The following is a 23,275-nucleotide window of genomic DNA, read 5'->3' on the forward strand; positions in this document are numbered from 1 at the left end:
TAAAATATCACATGAAATATACTATATATATCTTTTGTAATTTATACACACAAGTTTATTCAAATATCACATGAGAATATGTTTGTTTTGCAAGTGGTTTTAATTCTTTTGCCACAATTTCCCCATGTTTTTACATTACCACATCTTTTTTTCTAGACTTAAAATATTCAATAGAATTTTCCATAAGTTAAAAATGAAAAAAAAAATTCTTTCTGCTGAAAATATCACATTTAACTTAAAATGTGATATTAGAATATCAATAATTGAAGTTGCTGGGGAGGGGGATCACATTTAGATGAAGGTCCCAAGATAGCCCTGATATCTAAATAAGAAAATATCTCTTATAAACTGTAACAAAACTCTCACCTTAAATAAAACACTCTGAAATGTATACAATTATATCCATATTCAATAGCTTTACAGTATCAAGTCTGGGTTTACAGAAATAATAAAAAAAATAGCTTTACATCCAGAAAACAGGTTCTAAGACCCGTTTATACCAAAATGACAAAATTTGAAACCCAGCACCCTATGCAAAAGTCTGTTCCATTCCTAACCCATCACAAAGACACCACTGCTTAAAAACACAGATCCTGGGACATCCAGTAAATGCCATCTGTCATCTGAACAAAGAAAATCCCAGTAAAATTAGCTCTGACACTTTATTTGAATGAAGAATCTGATTCAAACCAAGAGTCTGAATCCACCGAGGGTTCCTGGGATTGCTGGGTACCATTCCTGGGAGTGTGGTATCATGCACTTGTTTCCCATTGAGTGTAACCATAGTTAAGTGGTTCCAAACCAACTTCTAGAACTCGTAATGGATGGTCAGGTACCTTGATCAAGGCAGAGAGACCTCACAGATCTGGCCGAAGTGGCTCTGTTCAAACTGCCTGGGTCATCTTTCAAAAAGAGATGCGTTACCTGGACTCCCAGGGAGCCCTCAGGTTTATAATTCTTCTGACCAAGCGGGTCACCTGGACATTCCCTGGGAGCCACTGTCACCTTTCCAGGCATTCTGGTCTCCCTTGAGGTCATCTGTGTGTACCTGGTGTGCATGCATGTGTGCGTGCCTGGTCACCTCTGCACACAGTCACCCTATCGCACACTGTGCTTCTTGGCACACAACAGGGGTGCACTTTGCACAGAAGTCTTATTGCAGGCAGAGTGAGGAAACTGAATGTGAGCACTGGCATTCAAAGTCCTTGAAAATCAGTCAAATCAATGCAGGTAGTTGTTTTGTTTAGTTTTGTGCTGTTTCTTTAAATTTAAAAAAAAGCAGAGGCATTTTTTAGCCACTTATTTAAAATCTTAATGAAGAAATGTGAACCCAAGGGCACAGAAATGACTCGCTGACTCAAGAGTTATTATATAGGTGCATAAAACAAGTTCTAAATGCGTCCAGAGGTGGGAACTTGAACAATCAGCATTTTAGGAAGAATTAGGTTTGTTCTAAGTTCTTTGTGGCTAATGTCATTCGCTGTGAAAGTTCCAAGTGCCTCAATAACCGTGACTGGCTTGTTGTAAGGATCTATTGTGATGGATACTTTCTGTTTCCTATAAATCTTAGTAAGAACAGGATCAATGTTCCATCCTTTCTTTCCCTAGAAGACGGAGGCCCTCCAGGTGACTCCCTCTTGGGAACACTTGACCACTTCCTGGGATCCCAGAAGGCGCCTGTCAGGAGAGGTGGCACACGGTATGAGCGCACTGCAGGAGCCTGGCTCACACCTCTGAGCGCGGGGTGGGGTGGGGGGGCAGTGGGGGGGGTGGGAGCCTTCCCAGCGCCTCTCCACCTTCTCCAAGATCATGCCCCCGTCCGCGCCCTCCTACCCACTGGGGCTCTGCGCCCCTCCCCCTGCAGCACTAGCCCGACACAGGGCCTCTGCCCATCAACCCCTTTACGTCCTTTTCCTTCAGTGTGGTGCCCGCTTTTTCTTCCTGGCGCTTCCTCTCGGCACCTACTGCCTTCTTCTTTTCTTCCTTGGCCTCCTTGTACTGCCACTTGGGGATCTGCAGGTGGGTGCTGTCCTTGGCGCTGCCCTTGCGGCCTATGCGCTCTGGCTAGAAGGAGGGTGCAGGCGCCTTGCTGATGCGGACCCTGGGGACCACCACACCTGGCTGAACACTGCTCGGGCGCAGGAGCTGCAGGGGCAGGAGGCTGGCCTTCCGCCGGGCAGAGGCTGACCCCTGGGCCCCTGGCAGTTAGGGAGACGGGGGACTGAGTCTCGGAGCCTCCTCTCTGGAGCCCCCCACCACCTCAGAAGTCCGAAATCGCTGTTCAGCACCTTCTGCCTCCTCTGTCTCTTGGGCAAGGGTGTCCTGATCCCCCTTAGCCGCCAGGATTTCCTGCACTGCCAGTCGCCGTTTTCCAGCACAGGGAGGGTCTTCAGGACACACAGTTTGGCAGATGATGGCCACAGCAGGACTATAAAGGCATATGGTCAAGGATGCCCCCATCCTCCAGGCCCCAGCCTGAGCACGAGGTCAGCCCGGACCACACGAATTCAGTGAGCCTCTGCAAGCAGTTTTTGGAGACTGCAGGCTTCAGAACCGCCTCCGGGGTCAGCAGCAGCTCTAGCCTGTACTTCTCCCAAGCTGTTCAGGGTAGGGTCGTTCCAGCAGCCTCTGCATGAGTCAGACGGCCTCCACCCTGCCTGCGTAAGCAGCCCACTCCTTGGGTGACATCCCGCAGGGGGGGGGGGGCGCGGGGGGCCTGCCCCAGGCGTGTACATCTGCCCCTGAAAAACAAGAAGCACAAGTGGGTGGCTGCAGCAGCAATTCAAAGAACGGAACAAAGGTCAAATTTCCAAAACCTAATAACAAGCTCTATCCTGGAGCCACTGCCACCTGCATGTGACAGTCACCTACTGCATTTACCACTGCAACAAGAAAAGGTTTCTCATGCATCATTTGATGTTTTTGTCTTTTCTAAATAAAAACTTGTCTGAATCTAAATCATGATTCTTTTTTCTTTTTAAGAAATAAGATTTCAGCAGAGCACAGTGGCTCACTCCTGTAATCTCAGCAGCTCGGGAGGTTGAGGCAGGAGGATTGATTGCAAGTTCAAAGCCAGCCTCAGCAATAGCAAGGCACTAAGCAAGTCAGTGAGCCCCTGTCTCTAAATAAAATACACAATAGGGCTGGGTATGTGGCTCAGTGGTTGAGTGCCTCTGAGTTCAATCCCTGGTACCCAAAAGAAAGAAAGAAGATTCCATAGCTCTCTGCCAATGGAAACATGACTAGACAACAAAAATATCTTAAGATCACTTGATGTTGAAGCTGGAGTGCTCTAAATGCTAATGGTAACAGTCACTTGCAAGGCACTCGGTACCATCTCTTCTCTCCTATCATTTGGAGGGCTGCTGTGGGTCCTCTTTTGTGGGAAATGGTGGTCCTTCACCTCTCCCACTGGGTAGTTAACTGGCTGGGGTACTGCAGCCCATATTCCTATAGACCAGATAGTGGGCTATTCCAAAACAGAGGCCATATCTTATGCATTTTTCTTCTGCAACATATCTAATCCTGGCAGGTGGGAGGCATGCCTATAACAAAGGTTCATTACAGAATGAATGATGGTCACAGTGGCTGGGGACCTGCCTGGGCTGCAAAGCTGGCAAGCTCCAGGGAGTAGAGAGCTCCAGGAAGCGCCTTGGGTCCCCTGCACTCAGCTCTGTGTGCTAACAACCACCCAGCAGGGCAGGTGTGATGGTCAGTATTCTGTGTCAGCTTGGCTACAATAGAACATCCAGGGCTTTAATCAAACACTAATCTAGGTGTGGCCTGAAGGGATCTTGTAGCTTTGGCTAACACCTTCTAATCAGTTAACTTTAAGTCAAGGAGATGAACCCCAAAGAAGTGGCTAGGCCTCATCCAATCATTGACTGCTTTAAGAGCAAAGACTCAAATTTCCTAGAGAAGAAAAATTTCTTGTTGCATTCATAAATGAATATGCAACAGCAAATACCATCATTATATAGAATTATAATACACCATACTACAGTGATGCAGCCACATCAATGTTTATAGCAGCTCAATTCAAAATTATCTGTGGAACCCACCTAGATGCCCATCAGTAGATGGGTATATAAAGAGACTGGTATGTATACACAATGGACTATTTCTCAGCATTAAAAAGAATAAAATTATGGCATTTGCACATAAATGGATAGAGCTGGAGAATATCATGCTATGTAAAGTAAGCCAGTTCCATAAAACCAAAGGCAGAACGTTTTCTCAGATTAGTGGGTGCTGATTCATAGTGGTGGGAGTGGGAGGGCAAGAGAAGAATGGAGAAACGTTGGATTAGGCAAAGAGGAGGGTGGGGGAGGGAAGGGGGCGTGGGGCAGGAAAGATGGTGGAATGAGACAGACATCATTACCCTAGATACATGTATAATGGCATGAATGGTACAACTATACATCATGTACAACCAAAGAATTGAAAAGTTACGCTCCATTGTGTACAATGAATTGAAATATATTCTGCTGTCATGTATAACTAAGTAGAATAAATAAAACATAAAAAATATAACGCACCAACAAAAAAACATGGAATAAAAGGAAAAGTTCTGCTTCTAGACTTCAGTATCAACTCCTACCTGTGGGCCTAGCCTACAAAGTTTAGATTTACCAACCCCCACAACTGCATGAGTCAATTCCTTAAAATAAATCTCTTAATTTATGCAACCTATCAGTTCTGATTGTCTAGAGAATCTTTAATGATGTATCCCCAATATCTTCCTGAAAGTCTCTCCATTCTACCCACTACCCTCCCAACATACTCCAACATTATACTCCAAATCATCCTGGTGAAATATGCATAAATTTCAACTTGGCAATGTAGAAATTATTACAAAGTTGCTGTTAATCTTGGCCCAAATGCAGCCCCACATACAGTTAGAAATCATTCAGGATTTCAAGTACCATTAGTCATATCTCTACTGGCAAAGCAACGTTAAAAACTAGGGCAATTATCTGTGAGCTCCCTGGAGACAGGCCTGGCAGAGGCAGCTTCATTTATATCCCACACAGACCCAGGTGTTGACATGCGGTGGCTGATCAATATGAGCTGAGAGAGGCAGCGGGGGGAGGGGAGGGCACTGCCACTTCCCCCCTGCCAGCCCACAGTGGCCTCAGAGCCAGGCAGACCTGGCTCACATGAGCTCACCTGCTAATGGTCTTAATTCTGTGACACATTAAAGAATAGCCATCTTACAAGAGTGGTAATTATTTGCAATCAGAAATAAGGAGAACTTATTAGTTAGAGTACAATTTATAAACTGACTAAAATGAAAAGGGGACAGTAAAAAATGTCATTGCAGAAAATAGATGACACATTAAACCTTAATTAATTGCATGTCACTTAAAAAAGGAAAAAAAAAACTGCAAAATTAAAATCTTAATGAACACTGCGTGAAAGAGACATTTTTCAAATGCTAATGGAAAACAAAAGGAACAGCTGTCCAAAGTGCAGCATTCTTCCTGTTGTCCCCACCTTTTCAAAATGCTCAGAAAATACAAACACCCCAAAGAACAAGAGCCATTGTGACTGCCATGCAGTTCTAGGATCTTAGTGGTGCTTAATTAGGGATTCACTTCCTAAGACCACTTCTAAGGGTGACATTGATGGCCAGGACCTAGCAAGTAAATTATTAAAAACAAGCACAGTTACTCTTTAGTGTCCACAGGGGATTGCTTCCAAGACCCCCATGGACACCATATTTCAAGGATGCTCAACTCCCTTGTAGAAAATGGCATGATATTTGCATATAACCCATGCACTTCCATAGACACCAAACCATTTCTAGATTAGTAATAAAACCTTAGGCAAGGTAAATGCTTTATAAACAGTTGCTAGGCTGTATTGTCTCGTGACCAGTGACATGGTAACAGGTCTCTACTGGTTCCATACAAATGCATTTTTTAGAGATATTTTATATCTGTAGTTGCCTGAATCCATGAAACAGAACCCAGGACATGGGAGGATCAACTGTACTGATGATTAACATTTTACTTGAATACCTTTAAACGGCTACAGAGAAATTCCAAAATTCCACGGCGTCCATCTTCTCCCAGGACACCACCAGCATCCTTGCTTCATACCCCCAAGGGTAGGCTCTTGCCAATGGGTCCACTTGCTACCTTGCTGACAGCTAAGAGTTGTCTGCACAAAATCATCCTCTATTTTATTCAAAGCAACATACTCAGTTCTAGGCAGTGGATCATAATGGTCTAGCCTAAGACTGCCCAACCTCAGCATTATTGGCATTTTTGGCCATGCTTGTGGTGAGGGCTTTCCTGTGCAGTGAAGGACTTTTAACAGCATCTCTGGTGACTTCTCAAGAGATATCAGTAGCACCCCACCAGCTGTGACAACCAGAAATGTATCCAGCTGTTGCCAAATGTCACCTGGGGAGCAATATCATCCCTGACTAACATAATGACTGAAGTCTGTTTCCCATTTGTCCGTCTGCCTGTGTCCAAGCAACCTTGTGCTGGCCAGAGCCCTATGGGGTATTCACCTCCTGAGAACAGGGATAATTGTACTTGCTGCTGTTGCCACTGCCTCCTAGCAGAGGTCTGGTGACTCTTGGAATCAAGAGGTGAAAAAGCAAGAAGCTAAGGGAATTGATGAATAGGAGAAGAAAATCAGGTCCATGGTGTCTTCTCTGAACCAAGGCCAGCTTTGGACAGTGACCACCAACCTTAAGACTCCTAGTGAGATATGAGGAAAAGACACCTGTCTAATCCACTCTCAAAGTCAGGACTTCTGCTACTGTAGTGGAAAACATCCCAAACTAGTGCCAAAGGGGAAAAAATGATGTTCCCGCCCTCTCAGTTCACTTTCCCCTGGGAGTCAGGCCAGGCCCCCGAGGACAGTGGGAGGCAGGCACAGTAGTCACTTTCTTTTTTCTTCTCCACCAGCCCCCACCCTGACGGCATCCTTCCTAGGCAGCCCAGCCCAGGCCACCCTCCTGCCACAGGAGGTGACACACCACAAGGGTGGGCCAGCCCTTGCCAGCTTCCTGCTGGGCCACCTCTAGCCTGTGTCTGGGTCACTGGGTGCGTAATCAATGCAGCAAGTCAGGATTGCAGGGTCACAGGGGAGAGCCTGATGTCCAGCCCAGTGGGACTGAGGAGCTACCTCCATGGCACGGCAAGTGGGAAAGGTGTACCCTGCCCCCATGAGGGGCCAGAATTGGAAGATAAATCCCCCAGTGTCCTTGTCCCTTGGGGTATCTCCCAGATGGACTCTGCTCATCTCTCAGAGGTCCCAGCAGGGCTGAGTCCCAGTCACCCACCAGCAACTGCTCAGGAGCGTGAGGTCACTGGGTTAGCATTGTCTCTTCCCAACTCACTCCCCCCACCTGCACTCTGCCAGGCTGCTTCCCAAAAGCAACCTTTTAAAAAATCTGTTTGTCCTCAAGTCCTTGTCTCAGGGTTTGTTTTGGGGATGAAGGGGTGTGGTATAAATTTCCTGAGTTAATTTTTCTCTAATAACGTGAAACAACTCCAGTGTGGCAAATTCTCAGTTCACAAAAAAATTCCCATTTTCCTCATAAACAGAAAGCAACGTCTTAATATAAGTCCCTGGTTTACCAGAAGTCTAGTCAGGGCTTGCTAGAGATGAGCAGGACTGTGGAGCAAAGAACACGGTGTCTTTTCTGGCGCTTCATCTTCCTTTTAATCTATGTGCTCTCTGGAATCATGCAAGATGCAGGCCTTTGATTGTTTCTACTCCCAAGGCAGCAGCCTTACTTTATACTGCACTTCAGTATAAACAGGGGCTCTCAAAAGCAACCTGGAACCTGGCAATCTCCATAAAAAAATCCTGTCCTCCATGCAGCTTCTCAGAGCCAACTGATTTAAATAGACTTGTCACTCTGGGACACTAATATTCCACTGAATCAACAAGGTCCTGCTGCCTCTCTTGGGATTGTCATCAGCACAGACGACAGTATTAGGAAGCCAAACCCGAAGACCCACTGAATCAGGTTTCCAGAATCCGGTTATATTTTTTATTTAAATTAAAATTTCTGATATTTCTAACATTCTTTTGTTCTACTGCACAATGCAGACCCAATCTGATCTGTACCTGTACATTACAGATGGTGAGAAAATCTAAACAGTTGAGGGTTTCAGCCAATTTGATCTTTCATCACGTATAAAATAAAATGTTTGCTATTGAAAATAAACTGCAACTCAGAAACTAAGGTTCAGAAAAACATTCAAGAAACAAAGATCACCTCATCTGAAGAACTTATAAAGGCATGTTTTTATATGTAGCAATGGTTGTGCACTTTACTTTTCAAATTATCACAGAATGACCATTTTGCAGTTAACTCCTGGGTAACCTTCCTAAGCTCTACATAGACTCACTCCATGTTGAAGGGTCTGTCAATCTAAAAGAAATGCTCAGGCTGTTGGGAACTTTCAGTGCTTCAAGTTCTGATATGGATATGTTTAAATGGAAATAAGAGACATAAAAATAGTTGAGAATTGTAATCTAACTTAGTAGTGACAATAACAAATGACCACTCCCAAATAAAGCCTAAGGGGGCAGCTTGAATGCTCCCTGGAAAAGGTCTCATCTTTATTTTAGACAATATAGAACCAGCTAGGAGGGAGAAACATATCTAAGAACAAAAAGATCTTCTCTTTTTTCATTCTTTCTCACTTATTAGCTATATCAGTAGTCCCTGTACCCTCCCCCCCCACCCCACAGAGGATGTTTGGCAGTGCCTGGGACATTTCTTGCTGTCATGACTGGGGATTCTTCAGCCACCTAGAGGGTAGAGGCCAGGGACAAGACTGAACAACCTACAGTTGTCACAACCTCCCCTCACCTCCACAACATGGACTTATCTGGCCCCAAATCTCAAAATCATGCCAAGGTTAAGAAACCCCTGAGTTACATGCTTACAACCCTAATAAATTAAAGATCTCATCACAGGATATTTTTCAAAGAGAAAAATATGCCTTGTTCTTTTATTCACTTAATGAATAACTACAGAATACATAAACTCCCTAATAATGGTAACAACACAATCCTAATCGACATGCCCTGATGGCAGGCATCTAAGGTGGCCCTGGCAGGAGAGAGCTCCCTTCCTCAGCGCCATCACAGCTTCCATCCCAGAGAAGAGGAAACCGCGGTCCAGAAAGGCAAGTGATTGCTGCAGGTATGGAGCTGGGTTGAATCCTGGGCCTGGCTTTCTGGGTCACTTACCCTCAGCACAGTGCAGAGGGAAGCCCCAGGCATGGACAGGCAAGGGCCTGTGCCCACAAGGAGTTCAGACTTCACTGGGGGAGAACTCCCAAGGGTGACAGGGCAGAGCGTCTACAGACCTGATGTTTAATCTGTAACAACTGGGCAGTACAGGTGACCTTAACACCCAGCCCATCGCCCACAGCACCCCCAAGAGATGTGGAGGGCATTTCTGTAATCCTATAACTACTGTAGCAAATGCCGGAAACTTTTAAGAGACCCAAAGAAGACAAAAATGACAATGATAGTGAGACTGAGCCCCTCATGTTTTCCAGAGTGATTAGAAGGCAATTTACCCCCCACCAAAAGGGGAAAAAAAAGTTGGTAATTCAAATTAACTTGTTGGGGAAAATGCACAATACACTGTCAGTTTACCCCCCACTAAAAGGGAAAAAAAGTTGGTCATTCAAATTAACTTGTTGGGAAAAATGACACCATACACTGTCAGTTGAAAAACTAAATTACTAAAAATCTGCACTCAATTAAAACTCAATCCAAAATTAATAAAACAGATGAAGCTTCTGCCACTCACAAGAGCATCCTACAATCACCATTTAATTAGGAGGAACCACTTCTCACTGATACAGGACAGGCAGGGCCTAAACTCTGCTGAAACTGAGCTCTTGCTTTTCAAAACTAAATCTGCCACTGAATCAAAAGCACAACCAATGGGATTAATTTTAGTTATGATCCTTTTATATTTCTAAGTAGATTTGCAATCTTCAAAACCTTGAGTTTATTTGTCCTATAGCATTCTGAAAGACACAGAGTTTAAAGCAGGAAGAAAAAAATTAAAAGTTGTAAATCCCCAAATCCCAGATGGATGAAAGAAAAACAGGCTCACACAATGCTGAGTCATAAACAATACATGAAGACAAACTGTCACAGGCCAGAGGCAACTGGGAACACATGACAACTAAACGGGGAGCCAGCTGGGGTCCTGGGACAGAGAAGGAGCATTAACGGAGGAGACAGGATCTGGAAGAGCTCTGATGGCATTCCCAGGAGAACCACAATCTGAATGTTGGCCCCCTCAGACTTCATGGGTGTGTCACTTCATACCCAAGGGGATGGTATAAAGAGGTGGGGGCTTTAGGAGCTGCTTGGTCACAGGATGGGCCTCAGAAATGGGATTGGTGCCCTCATGCAAAAGGCCAGAGGATGCCCCCAGCCCTTCCAACAGGGAGGACATGACAAGAGGGAATAGGCCCCCACCAGACATCATTCTGCTGGTACTTTTGTTGGAGTCTGTAAACAAGTCTGGATGGTGCCTGGCATTTTGCCAGAGGGAGTGGTTAACATTAAAGTCTGTAAACAAGTCTGTATGGCACCTGGCATTTTGCCAGAGGCAGAGGTTTGTGAATCAAAGCCAGCGATTCGTTAAGTGTGGAGATTTCTTATTCATTGACTGCTGTATCGAGTTTATGCTAAATAAGATAAGCTGTGTGGAATGTATAAATACCTCTGTTGTCCTAAAATAAACGGATCCCAATCCTGCTGTATCAATATTCACAAGTTGTTTGTCACAACCCCCTGCCCCCCTGGTTATTTTGCTGCAGCCAGACTGTGGCAACTTTGATCTTGGCTTCCCTGCCTCTGAACTTTAAGCAATAAACATATTGTTTATAAATCATCCAGTCTGGTGTTTTGCTATAGAAGTAAGGATGGACTAAGAGAGGGAAAATGTCAGCTCTTCAGGAACTCTAAGCACTAAGCAGAATTGGCTGACCCCAGTGCCACAGCCAAAAATAAAGATAAATTAAGGCAGCAAATGAATATGAGCAATAGCTATTGGATATTGAGTGCATTACATGTACTTAGACACATCTTCTCCCTTAATTCTCAAAATAACCTGGTGAGGTGGCACTAAAGACTCTCCCTGACCCCAGTTTCAAGTCAGGAAAAGAATTAGAGGTTCATCAGAAGGAATTTGGTTTAGTAGCTCATTAAAACTGCATAGCCCTTGAGAGTTTATAAAGTAAACTATGTTACCCTCAGGCAGGAGGGACAGATTTTTGCAGATGGGGACCGGTGAGTGTCTTCTCCAGGCTGATAAGGACCTAAAGGACAAACGGAGCTGCCCTGTTGATCCCAAGCTGAAGCCTAGAACTTTCCACTGACTCTGGAAACTGCCACACAACACATCATCCTGCAGCTCCAACTGCCAGCAAGCAGGAGGCAGTCTGGCCCAGACCACCCCCTCCTGTGCCCACTCCAACAGCCATCGGCCCATCCAGGGCCGAGACCAGAATGCACATTTCTGAAGAGCAAATGTGCACAGGGTTGGGAGCAGATGTGTGTGGGGGAGGAAACCAAGGGCAAGGGAAGGTGTCACTCCTCCCAGAGCTCAGCACTGACCTGCCAGCAGCTGGCTGTGACCCCCTCCACAAGCCTGAAGACTGTCATCACCTCAACAAAGACCCCATTCTTCGAGGCATCCACCAGGATGTTTCCATGGGGATGATTTGTCTCTTTGAGGGACGTTCTTTAAAGGAGTCAGTTATTTCCAGGGCCCACAGGTGCGAGGGACAAGAGGCACATACCTGCGAGCATCAGTGCTCTGACATACTCCTTCTGGCCCTGAATAGCTGCTTTCATCAGGGCAGTGAAGCCAAACACATTCTTCCTTTCAAGGTCAAGACCAGGGAAATAGTTCAACAGGTAGTTGGTGATTGTGGCATGCCCTGAAAGAGAACGGTACACGTGTGGGTCTCACTTACATGAGGCCTCCAGAGGGACCGAGGTATGTCAGGAGCTGGTGCAGGAGGAAGCCAGGCCCCGGGCAGCTTCCTGCTCTGCAGGTTTTCCTCTCTGATCCCCAGACAATCCTTCTGGAGGAGGCAGAGGCCATTGTCCTGGCCACATGGATGTCTCAGGTTTCCTCAGGGCCCTTCAGCCAACCACCTGAGTGGTGCAGGGTCCCACCGTGCTGCAGAGGAGGCTGGGCAGGGACAGTAGTGTCATCACAGGTGGGTGCTGACAGCTCCCAGCTGCAGCCACTGGGGCAGACAGAAGCAAAGCCAGGAATGAGCCCCCGAAGCATTTCCAAGTGCTCCGGAGCATCAGAGAGGAAAAGTTCATCATCATAGCAAAGAGATAACACCAACTCATGCTCACACCTCTGCTGCCACTCAGAAAAGAGTGTCTGTCCCTCCCTCCCTCCCTCCCTCTCCACCCCCACTTACACATGATCACAAGGAGGCTGCCTCAGCCACAACCCTGAGCAGCTGAGAAGCTTCAGGAAACTCTTTAGGGAGTATAGATTGCTCCCCTTTCTCATCTTGCTCCTCCAAAAAACGGATCCAATTTTCTACTTATTGCCAGAGATACTCTCAAAAAGCCCAAGGTGCTCTCAGTCGAGGTGAATAAGGAGACCATTGTGCAAAAGGCAACAGTTCAAGCATCCACCCCCGGAAAACCCTGTCTCAAGTAGAGCTTCCTGAGCCACAAGGTGGCTCCTAGGTCTGCCACCCAAGCCCAAGGATAGCCCACCCCCTCAGTCTGTCTGTGCTGGACTCCCCCTACCACACACACACCCCGACCACATACTCACCTCGATTCCCTACAGCATCCTGGCACTGGGTTGGATCACTCTGGGGTGCAGCTGTCCTGAGCACTGAAGGATGGCTAGCAGCAACTGGTCTCAACACACAAAGTGCCAGCAGCAACGAACCCCCAACTCCTGCCCCAACTGTGGCAACAAAATATGGGCCCAGACATTGCCACCTGTCCCCGGTAGGGTGGGAACTGGAGGGGGTAAAATCACCTGGGTTGAGAACTACTGACCTACAGGACCCTTCCTCACTGTCCCAGGACCAACCACACCAAGTGGGAAACAGGTCCTCTCCCAGCGCCTTTGTCCCTGGCCCTGGCTAGCCACCCCCCTCAGCTGCCTGCCCCATCCTGGTCCCTGCAGGTGATGGTGAACATTCCCTTGGGAATGTGAGCACTCTGCACAAGTCCCTCTTGCAGAGCCCCAGGGCAGCTCTGGGTGTGCAGCCACATCCATCCTTACATACCAACAGTCAGCCATCTGCTGACTGGTGGGGTCCTGTCACAGAGGCCGGGACCGTGACCTCCTCACCACTAAGGACAGTGGGCATCGTGTCCCTTCTCTGGGAAGCATTCTGGAAATAGTTCAGATGTTCCTATCCTGTGACCCAGTAATTCCACCTACAAAAAGCTCCCTGAGGAAACGGTCAGAACTCAGAGATGGACGAGGACGAAACAATGGAAACAGCCCACAGGTCCAATAGGAAGAGGCCGACAGATCTGTGATCTTCTTACAACAGGGCCGTCAAGATGAGCGGCCTTTTGGAGGCTGTTCAGTGGCCCAGGGAAATACCATGTGAGGAAAACAAAACAAAAAAAAAACAAAGGAAAGCAGAGCACAGGGGCACATCGACCGCGTGACCATCTCCCTCTCATGTTTGAAACACTGGGAGGCTGAGTTCAAGGCCCAGCCCCAAAAAACCCCAGACAGATGCCCCAAACACATAGGACAGGAAGTGGATACAGACTGCTCAGAGACCAGCTCTGGTGTAGGAGTGCTTGCTTCTTCTTTAGACGGATTTATTTTTCCAACTTTCTACAACATGTGTTCATTTAATTTTTTTTAATACTTTAAAAATGCCATCGTTCAAAAATGAACCCTGTGATACACAAACAACATGAAAGGGAATAAAAGCAAAAATGACCACTTTGTTCTTAGGTGACTTGGAGGACGCAGAGTCACAGAGGGCAGAGGCACCCAGGGCTCAGTCTCCTTGATGCCCCTCTCCTAAGCTCCTGGTCGGGCCCTCCAGGGTGGGGCCCGGCTGGCCGTGTGCGGGTGGCTGCACGCTGGTATTTGATATTTCTCACGGAAAAATATTCCTTTAATATTTCTCACGGAAAAAGTGACATAAAGTACCAAACCACACCGAAAAAATAACCACGGCTCTGAGAAGGCCACGAGCACCCCCTAGCTGTGACCACCACCTGTGGAGAGACAGGGGGAGTGGCCCATGTCAGTTTCACCAGGACAGGGTCAGGGCCCTGCATTCCCTTGGACCTTCCCAGGCAGAGCCCCCTTGTCACCCGTCACTTGTCTAAACACACAAATAGGAAGCCCACCGGCACAGGAGGGTTAGTCTTGTGAGCACCGCACCTTCCCCATCTGTGTAGCTATCCCGACAGACACCAGAGCTCGGGCCATTCCTGCAGGCGGGGAGCAGCCACTGCGTCTGCAGCAGGACCCCCCCCTCCCCCGGCTTCCCGGGAGCACTTTTCCTCAACTCATGGCTGCTGTGTACAACAGTGTCTAAGGAGACGGCACTCAGTGCCTTCAACAGGCATCCTACTGAATCCTCACAATCATGAAGGAGCCAGAAAAAGAGGGGAAAGAGACTCGCTCCAGGTCACAGAGCAGGTGAGGCAGGAGGGGACTGGTCCTCTGGGCCGACTTGCATTCCACTGCAGCCTCCCGTCTAATTTTAGCAAGGCCATCCTCCAGAGTCTCCGAGCACTGGCCAGCTGCCTTGTATGGAGACTCACGGCGTGGAGACTCGGGAGCAGGAGCCAGAGGGGCGGGGAGTCTGCACACCCTGTGCAGAGCCTCCGTGACCAGGCGACTCTCCTGACGGGCTGCGGGCAGGGCAGCGGAGGAGCCGTCAGCACCATCCTGCCTGGGCATGGTGCTGGGGCTCAGTGGGCATGTGCCCACCACCAGCTGGGTTTTCATGGCCCATGAACCATTTGAGGGTATCTGGGTGGACCCTGTGTGTTAGTGACTGAAGACAAAGGCACTGAAGGTCTGGAGACACTCGCCAGGTGACTGCCAGGTGTGCCCAGACCAGTCCCCGCAGCTCAGCTGGAGCCATTTCTCAGATACCCCACAGAGCAGGCCACGAGCTGCAGCTGGGCAAGGGGATCCGAGCCAGGGCGGGGCTGCCTGAGCTGGCACCCTGCCTGCCTCCTCCCTCTGACCTGCTGCGAGCGCCAGACCAGGAGGTCTGCCTTATGACCTCAGACCGGGTACTGCCATGGCTGTGCCTCTTACAAGATAAAGATGGTCGAAGATGAGGGAGGACTTGTCCATCTGCCCCAGGATGAGCAGCATCTCGTTGTCTATGAACTCCTTTAACTCTTTCAGGTTGCAGTTCATCTGTTTCTCCAACTCATTACGGATCTGTGGCATGAGAAAGTCAGGAAAAGTGATTTGTTAAAAAAAAAAAAAAAAAACGTTGCCCACCTCCAAACAATTAAGTCATAATTAGCTTTAAATGTGATTAATTTAAACAAATTGAAGCAGTTTTCAAAAAGTGTGCAGTTTTCTTTTTTGTGTCCAGAGGAAGGCATCCACAGCACCCAGGTGTGGTGGGAGGGATGTGGATGACCCAGGCTCCAGGTAAACCCTACTGGGGGGGCGTTTATTATTTTGAACAAGGAATGTCATTTCCAAGGGATCTTTTCTGAGTTTGAAGCACTTTTTTTTTTTTTTTGTACCAGAAATTGAACCCAGGGTGCTTAAACACTAAACCACACCCCCAGCCCTTTTTTATATTTTATTTAGAGACAGGGTCTTGCTGAATTGCTTAGAGCCTTGCTAAGTTGCTGAGGCTGGCTTTGAACTCTCAATCCTCCTGCCTCAGCCTCCTGAGCCACTGGGATTACAGGCGTGCAACACCATGCCTGGCCACTTATACTTTATATACCACTTATACTTTAACAATTAAATAACAAAACACACCTCAATGAGAATCTAAAGTCAGTTTCTTCTTGCTTTGGAAGGCATCACCACATGATTTTTCAAAACATATTAACTAAGCCAGGTACAATGGTGCACACCTGTAATCCCAGTTACTTGGGAGGCTGAGGCAGTAGGATTGCAAGTTTGAGGCCAGGCTGGGCAACTCAGAAAGATTCCATGTCAAAATTGAAAATTTTAAAAAGGGGGCTACGAATGTAGCTCAGTGGTAGAGTGCTTGCCTAACACATGGGATTCAATCCCTAGTACTAAAAAAAGAAGAAAGAAAACACCTAGTTTAAGCTGCTGTCATAATTCATTGCATTCCTGGAACAACAGATAAAAAGCAACAGACAAAATTTTAAAAGTGATCCAGGAAAACATTAAAAGGTGGACAGAAGACACCTTGCTGGTCGGCTGTGGTCCCGAGCAAGAAGAAATCAGCTGGACTCACGTCCAGCACAGGGCAGCGGGGGCGGAGAGGGAGAGGGCCTGAGCTACCCGCTCTGGGTGCAAACCAAGCACCTCGTGGAAATCGTGACCAAAGGTGACACAGGTGAGGCTCCGAGGTCTCCAGAAACACATCCACGCCACACAGCCAGTAAATGGTGGCCCTGCCCTCACATTAGTTTGACCCAGGCCTGTGACCTCCCGCTGAGCCCGGCTGCCAGGGCAGAAGGAGGCCGAGAGGAGTGTGTCTGGGGACAGGTCTTGGCCTGCTGCCGCTGCCCGCCCCCCGCCGGGGAAGGAGCTCTGGGAAGAGGGCTCTTACTTCCTTGGAGGTGACGTTTTCGAGATCCTGGCTCATCATGATGCTCCGCAGCTTGGCTTTGATGAGACGCTCGGTCCTCTCCCCTTCAGTTGGCCTGGAGAGAAATGCCGTTTAGGAAGGTGCGCGGCTAAGGTGCGCAGGAACTCGGCAGGGACTAGTGAGGTCGGCTCTCGGTTTGCATGTTCTCCGGTCACAGAGGCACTGGCGCTCGCCCAGACAGCACATCGGGAGGTTTGGAAGCCCACTCACTCAGGCCCCATGTCGGTGTCACAGACTCTTAGAGCAGGACTCTGCACGTGCCAGGGGAGCAGTCGCATACCACTGGGTCTCTGCCTCTGCCTGGCCACATGGGGTGGGCAGCCTCGACCGGCCATGCTCCTCACCTCCTCCTCACAGTGAAGGTCCAGGCCTCCCAGCCCAGCCCAGCCCAGCATGAACAGCTCTTGGGCCACATGGGTCAGGGTGACCCTTCTTCCCAGGAGGCCCCATCAAATCCCTAAGCTTCGATACTTCTCCCCGTTCGTTCCATTTCCTTGGACCTCCAGTCATCTGGGCCACTCTGCTCTGTACAGTCCTCAGAATGCAGCATCCCAGGGACACAACACGCAGGGGAGTGGGCCCTGACCCAGGAGGGAACAGCTCCCCTCTCAAATCGGACTCAGGCTCAGTGGTGCACCAGCGGACACACAAAGGCCACGTGCTTCACTGTCCCTGCTGCCAATGGGTGCTGCCCTCGGGACAGAAGGACCCAAGGAAGTAGGAGTCACATGCATGACTCTCCTAGAGCAGAGGAAGTTACTTTGGGGACTTAAGGAACTGCAACTGACAGAGGAAAGGCCCAGACGCAGAGCATCATCAGGAGGGGGTGAGTGGGGCAGCTCATTCCCTTGGGGGTTTGATGGAAACGAGGACTCGTTCCCCAGAAGTGCACTCCCCAAATTCGTCTATTATTTTTAAGGTGTGTCACAAACTCTCCCCACAGCCAGTCTTCCCGGGGTCCCAGGTTAGAAGCTGTTTTGTTTTTTTTGGTACCGGGGATTGAACTTAGGGGCCCTCAACAGCTGAGCCACACCCCAGCCCTATTTTGTACTTTATTTAGCAACAGGGTCTCACTGAGTTGCTTAGGGCCTCACTTTTGCTGAGGCTGGCTTCAAACTCGCCATCCTCCTGCCTCAACCTCCCGAGCTGCTGGGATGACAGACTGCACTAAAATGCCCGGCTCCTAGAAGCCCCATTTTAGAAGCTGGTTCTGGGAAGGGAATGCTTGGCCCAGGTCTGCAGGGAGGTGTTTGGGCAGGTGACGCACATACTTGTCCACAAACAGGGCTGGGGAGTAAGGCCGCGTGGACTCCAGGTCCTGCATGGCATTCCACTCGTTGATGCAGCTCTGCTCGGAGCTGATGCAGCTCTAGTAGTAGGTGGCCCAGATGAGCGCCACACCTCCTGGGAAGTAGTTGTGTCTTCGGGCCACCTCGTAGGCCTTGTGGAGCACATGCAGGGCTGACCTGGGTGGGGAGAAGGCCAGGTGGGGAAACCAGGAGAAGCACGGCCTCCCTTCCCAGGAGGGCTCACCGGGGCAGGCGGGGGCCAGTTCACGAGGACTTAGCTCCCGGAGTCCTGCTTACATATGAGGGCTTGTGGGTGACACGTGGCAGCTGGAGACGGACAGCTGCCAGGTCCCAGAGCTAGCCTCTGCACATTCACCTCTGCTGAGCCCACAGTGGGGGAATGTCCTTCACTGTCCCGAAACAGAGAAAGACAGACCAGAACAGAAACCCAGGGGTGGGAGGTACCTCAGCAGAGCACGCGCAGGGCTCTGGCTTCACCAGCACCACAGGACGAAAGTCAAGCCCAAACTTCCCGACTCCCAAACACACAGGCTCACACGCTGCTTTACGTTCCACTGATTAACCACAGAATCACGGGTGACCTCGCAAGTCACAGTGACCCTGAGTGTGGGGACCGCAGGAAGGAAATCTGGCTGCATCCCACATGGTCGGCCTCCATGTGACCATCACTCAGAGGGAGACTCCTTGAGGATAGGTGCGGAGCAGCCTGTTTGGATGTGGAAGCCAGAGGAAAGGAGGTGTGGGGGGTGGAGGAGACAGAAACAGGGACACTGACAATGTAGTTCACCTCGCCCACCAGAAGCCCAGGCTGAAGGTCCTCCACAGTGGGGCGAGTTAGGAACCAGCGAAGGGTGGCAGAGGCCCTGAAGGGGAACTGCCAGAGTGACCCTGTCTCGGGTGTAAGACACCCAATCTGGCCCACTGTCCCCAGGCTGGCTGAGGAGATCAACATGAGCTGAATGTTACTAAATTTAGTTCTGGTTCCAGAGTTTTTGAAAAATCGCGTGGGCCTATTTTTTATTTGCCTGAAGAGTAAATTATTTAGGGCCAGACCTGGGCCCTGCAGTGGCTCGACACCTGGGAGAACCTGCCCAGTGCTCCAGGTATCATGTAACTTGTCCATGTGCTGTAGCCCCAAACCCAACAAGTCAGTCTTGTGACCACTCCCACCAGATGAGTCTTGTGACCACTCCCACCAGATGCTCCACGTCCAGCAAAGTGCTGCTCCTCGACTGCACATGCTGAGCAGCTACTACGTGCCAGGCACGGGGATTAAGTGGACTAATGCCAGGTGACATTTTATTGCCAAGAGCCCATAGAGAGAAGCAAGATGACAATATAGAAAAACCTAGGCCAAGGACTGGGATAGGCAGTCCTCCGATAAAGACATACAATGGGAAATAAATGCATGAAAAATGCTCAAGAATCCTCAGGAGAAGACGACCAAAACCACAGTGAGGTACCACCTCACAGCTGCTAAGACGGTGAGTATGAGATATAAAAACTGGTGAGACGGGCCTGGTGGAACACACTTATAACCCAAGCTCCCTGGAGAATGAGGCAGGAGGGTTTTAAGCTCAAGGCCAGCAAGACCCTAGATCAAAAATAAAATAGAAAGCATTAGGGTTTAGCCCTGTGGTAAAGCACCTGCCTAGCATGTAAGGCCCTGGGTTTAATTCCCACACACACAGACATGCGTCCATACAACCAATTAAAAGAATAAAATAAGATAAATGACTGATAACCCCAGTTCCCCAGGAGGCTGAGACAGGAAGATCAGGAGTTCAAGACCAGGCTAGGCAACATCTGAAGACCCTGACTCAATAAACAGGTAAATAAACGACAGGAGGTGATAAAGAAATGCAGAAATGGGAACTCTGCGCTCTACTGATGGGAACATGAGCGGCTCAGGCACGGTGGGAAGAACTGGTGCTTTCCCAGAAAGTCCATGCAACCCGTGACCTAGCAATTCCACTTCTGGGTAAAAACCAAAAAGAACAGAAGCAGGGCCTCATGGGAACTGTCACACAGCTGAACTGACCCTCTGTGGGCAGGAGCTGGCCACGTGAACACCACCAGTGCCTTCACACAGGGAAGAGTACTCAGCTTATAAAAAGAACGGAATTCTGCAGACGTGGTAACATGAATGACCCTAAAAACTGCATGCTAAGTGCAAGTGGGACACAGAGGGACATTGATGATTCTGCTTATGAATTTCCTAGAAAGGACGAATCCACTGGGGCAACAAGAATGGGGGTTGCCAGGCCTGGGGAAGGAGAAGCGAGCACAGAGCTCCCTCTGTGATGGGGACGGCCACGAAGCTCTGAGAAGGGGCTTTACACCACCGAATTATACGCTTAAAACACAGTTCCAATGGCACGGCTCTCTTGAGCCTATTTGCTGGGCATGCCCCAGCTCCGGCCTGGGAGAGCAGGGCTTCTCTCTCATTGCTTTACTAGTGATGTCTGTCATACAGGCTGTGATCCCAACAACGGGTCACTGTGGCGATTCTCACAGGCACATCACATACCATGACACCGCCCACCCTTGCCATTCCTCCTCCCCAACAGGTTCCTCAGAAAGAGTTTTTCATTCTTCTTTTCTTTTCTTTATTTTTTTTTTTGGTACCAAGGGACACTTAACCACTGAACCTCATGACCAACCCTTTTAATTTTTTGAGACAGGGTCTTGCTAAGTTCTTAGTGAGTTCCTTAGTGAGGCTGGCTTTGAACTTTGAACTCAGCATCCCGGGATTACCGGTGTGTGCTGAATGGGGGTCTTGCTGTTCATGGTGTCAGCTAGAAGCACCCTGCCTAGGGGATGGGGTCCTTGAAGACACACTTACCACATGGCCTGGACAGACACGGGCTTGAATATGTGCATCCTCCCTGCCGTGCTCACGCTGAACCCACTGAGGACGAGAACAAGGAGAAGGGCAGCTGTGGGGAGGGTCGGACCCTGTGGTCAGATCCCCCCCAGCGGCAGAGCAGTCCTGCCAGGGACTGGGGAAGAGCACGCTCCACCATCGGGCATGGTGTGAGGTGAGCCAAAGGCAAGCCAGGAGGGGGTGCTCCCCACCCAGCAGGATGACACTCCCAAAACTCAAAGTGCATCACCATGCAGGGCCAGGACAGTGCCTGGTGTCATCTGTCTCCATAACTGACCCTGCCCACCTGCTCCCTCTGGCACCACACACTCATCGATACTTTTTTTAATTACATGAAAACATATTAATGGAAAACAAAATTTTAAAAAGGAAAAGTGTCCTATGATCCCACTACTTCAACCAAATGAATGTCTGTCCTTTCCAGTCCTCTCCAGGGAGCCACTTCCACAGCCTAGAATCCATGTGCAGGAGTGACCGCCTGCCTCCCTCCTGCCCGCACATCCTGAGCCCTCGCTGCCCCAGGAGAAAAGGTGCCTGGAGCCTCCAGCCCTGTTTACCTGCCCAGGCCCCTGGCGTCCTCCTCTGAAGTCCCAAACTGGCAGGTGTCTTCCTGGCACCCCAAGACGGGAGCTCCAGCTGCATCACACCCCTCTGGGAGCTTCAGGGTGGCCCCGCGTTGAGCCCAAGGGGAGTGGCTGCGGGGCAGCGCACGGCTGCTCCTGAGCGTCACCCAGGCTTCCGCTGCTGCCTGACCCAAGCTCCGTCAGAGAACCTCCAGAACGCACGCTCCCCTGGGGCTCCCCGGACCCCAGCACTACCCTCCTAATAAAGTCGACCCCAGGCTGCCGGCCGGCTGGGCCTCAGTGCCGACACAGAGAGGGTCTTTCTGAGCGGTCCTTACCCGTCTCCATCCAGGTGGATCTTCGTGTGGCTCCACAGCCGCAGGACCATCCCGATGGTACAGCTTTTGCTAGATCATGGGATAGAAGACACCTGGAGCCAGTGTCCACCCAGGCACTGGCCCAGTGTTCCCTCAGTCCCACTACCCAGCCTGTCTGGCTCCCAGACAGCCATCACCCGATTGGGATGGGCTGCTGGCCTGTATTTGGAAGAAGTCCTCGGTGCCCTGGAAGAGTCCTCTACAACTGAATTCTAGAAGACAGGGGTCTGGGTGGCCCTGCTAGGGGAGCACCAATGGCCGCACCATTTTTGTGTGGGGTATGGGCAGCAGACGACTGGTCTGCACCCACACTGCAGCGGAGAAGCCACCGACGCTGGCATGGTGCTGGCAGAGGGCCACGTCCAACCAGGGCCCCTGGACAGGTGGCAGAGCCAGCCCCAGCCTCCTCTGTCCTGGGGGGCAGGAGTGGGCGCCCAGGCTCCTCTGTCCTGGGGGGCAGGAGTGGACGAGTGCCCACCTTACTATTAATGTACTTTCAGACTTCTGTTTACCGCCCTTTGTGCAGCTGCCACCTTACAAACTGGCTGAATCTGGTTTTGTCTTGCCCATCCCAACAGGGAAATGATACTTGTCAACTTTAGCGACTGGCGCCACCGAAAAGCAGACCAAAGACGCTTATCAGAGGGGCTCCTCAGATCACCAGAAACACTCTCGGGGCATTTAAAACAGCTTGTGTGAAACGGCAGTGACCATGCCAGGGGCCAGCCCTGCCAGCCACCAGGATCCTGGACTTATGCATCTGCCACTCAACAGCCCCCTCGGGGAGTAACCTGATTCCTCCGAACCAGGGGCTCTGGGACTCAGGCCAGTTCCCCCTCCAGAGCATCCCCACCACACAGGCCCCTCCTCCTGACCACTTGCTTCCACATCTGAAGAATCCATGTGCAGGAGTGACAAGGCCTTCAAGTGTCTTCAGGCCGAGCCGATTCTCCTACTCTCCCCGAGAGGCCCTGCCCAATCTTGATGGGCTCACCATATGTCCTTAATACTCAGCTGTACCAAGGCCAGGAAGGGCCAATACACAGCCATCCTGGATGGTGCCCTGGGGTGGGCAGGCCTGAATGGGCAGGCCTTGGCACTGAGCACACAAGCCAGGGACTAGCAAAGAACAGAGGTCACAGCACAGACAGCCACACACAGCCCAGGCTGGGAGGGGCTCCAGGGCAGGCAGAAACCCCCACAGCCTGCATGGGACAAGGGGCACCTCAACCGTCCTCCCTGGGCCCAGATAGGGTAAGAAGCTGGCAGCAGTCAGAGTCCATAGAGGACTTGTGTTTTTTTTCTGGGGGGGGGGCAGGTAACTGGGGAT

At 49.8% G+C, this 23,275-nt stretch overlaps 1 pseudogene; it reads right to left on the reverse strand.

Moving 5' to 3' along the window:
- Positions 1-1,901: 1,901 nt before the first annotated feature.
- On the reverse strand, positions 1,902-11,946 carry LOC143410980 (ankyrin repeat domain-containing protein 33B-like; annotated as a pseudogene).
- Positions 11,947-23,275: the final 11,329 nt, after the last annotated feature.

The sequence above is a fragment of the Callospermophilus lateralis genome, chromosome 11 (assembly GCF_048772815.1).
Source record: "Callospermophilus lateralis isolate mCalLat2 chromosome 11, mCalLat2.hap1, whole genome shotgun sequence".
NCBI classification, from domain to species: domain Eukaryota; kingdom Metazoa; phylum Chordata; class Mammalia; order Rodentia; family Sciuridae; genus Callospermophilus; species Callospermophilus lateralis.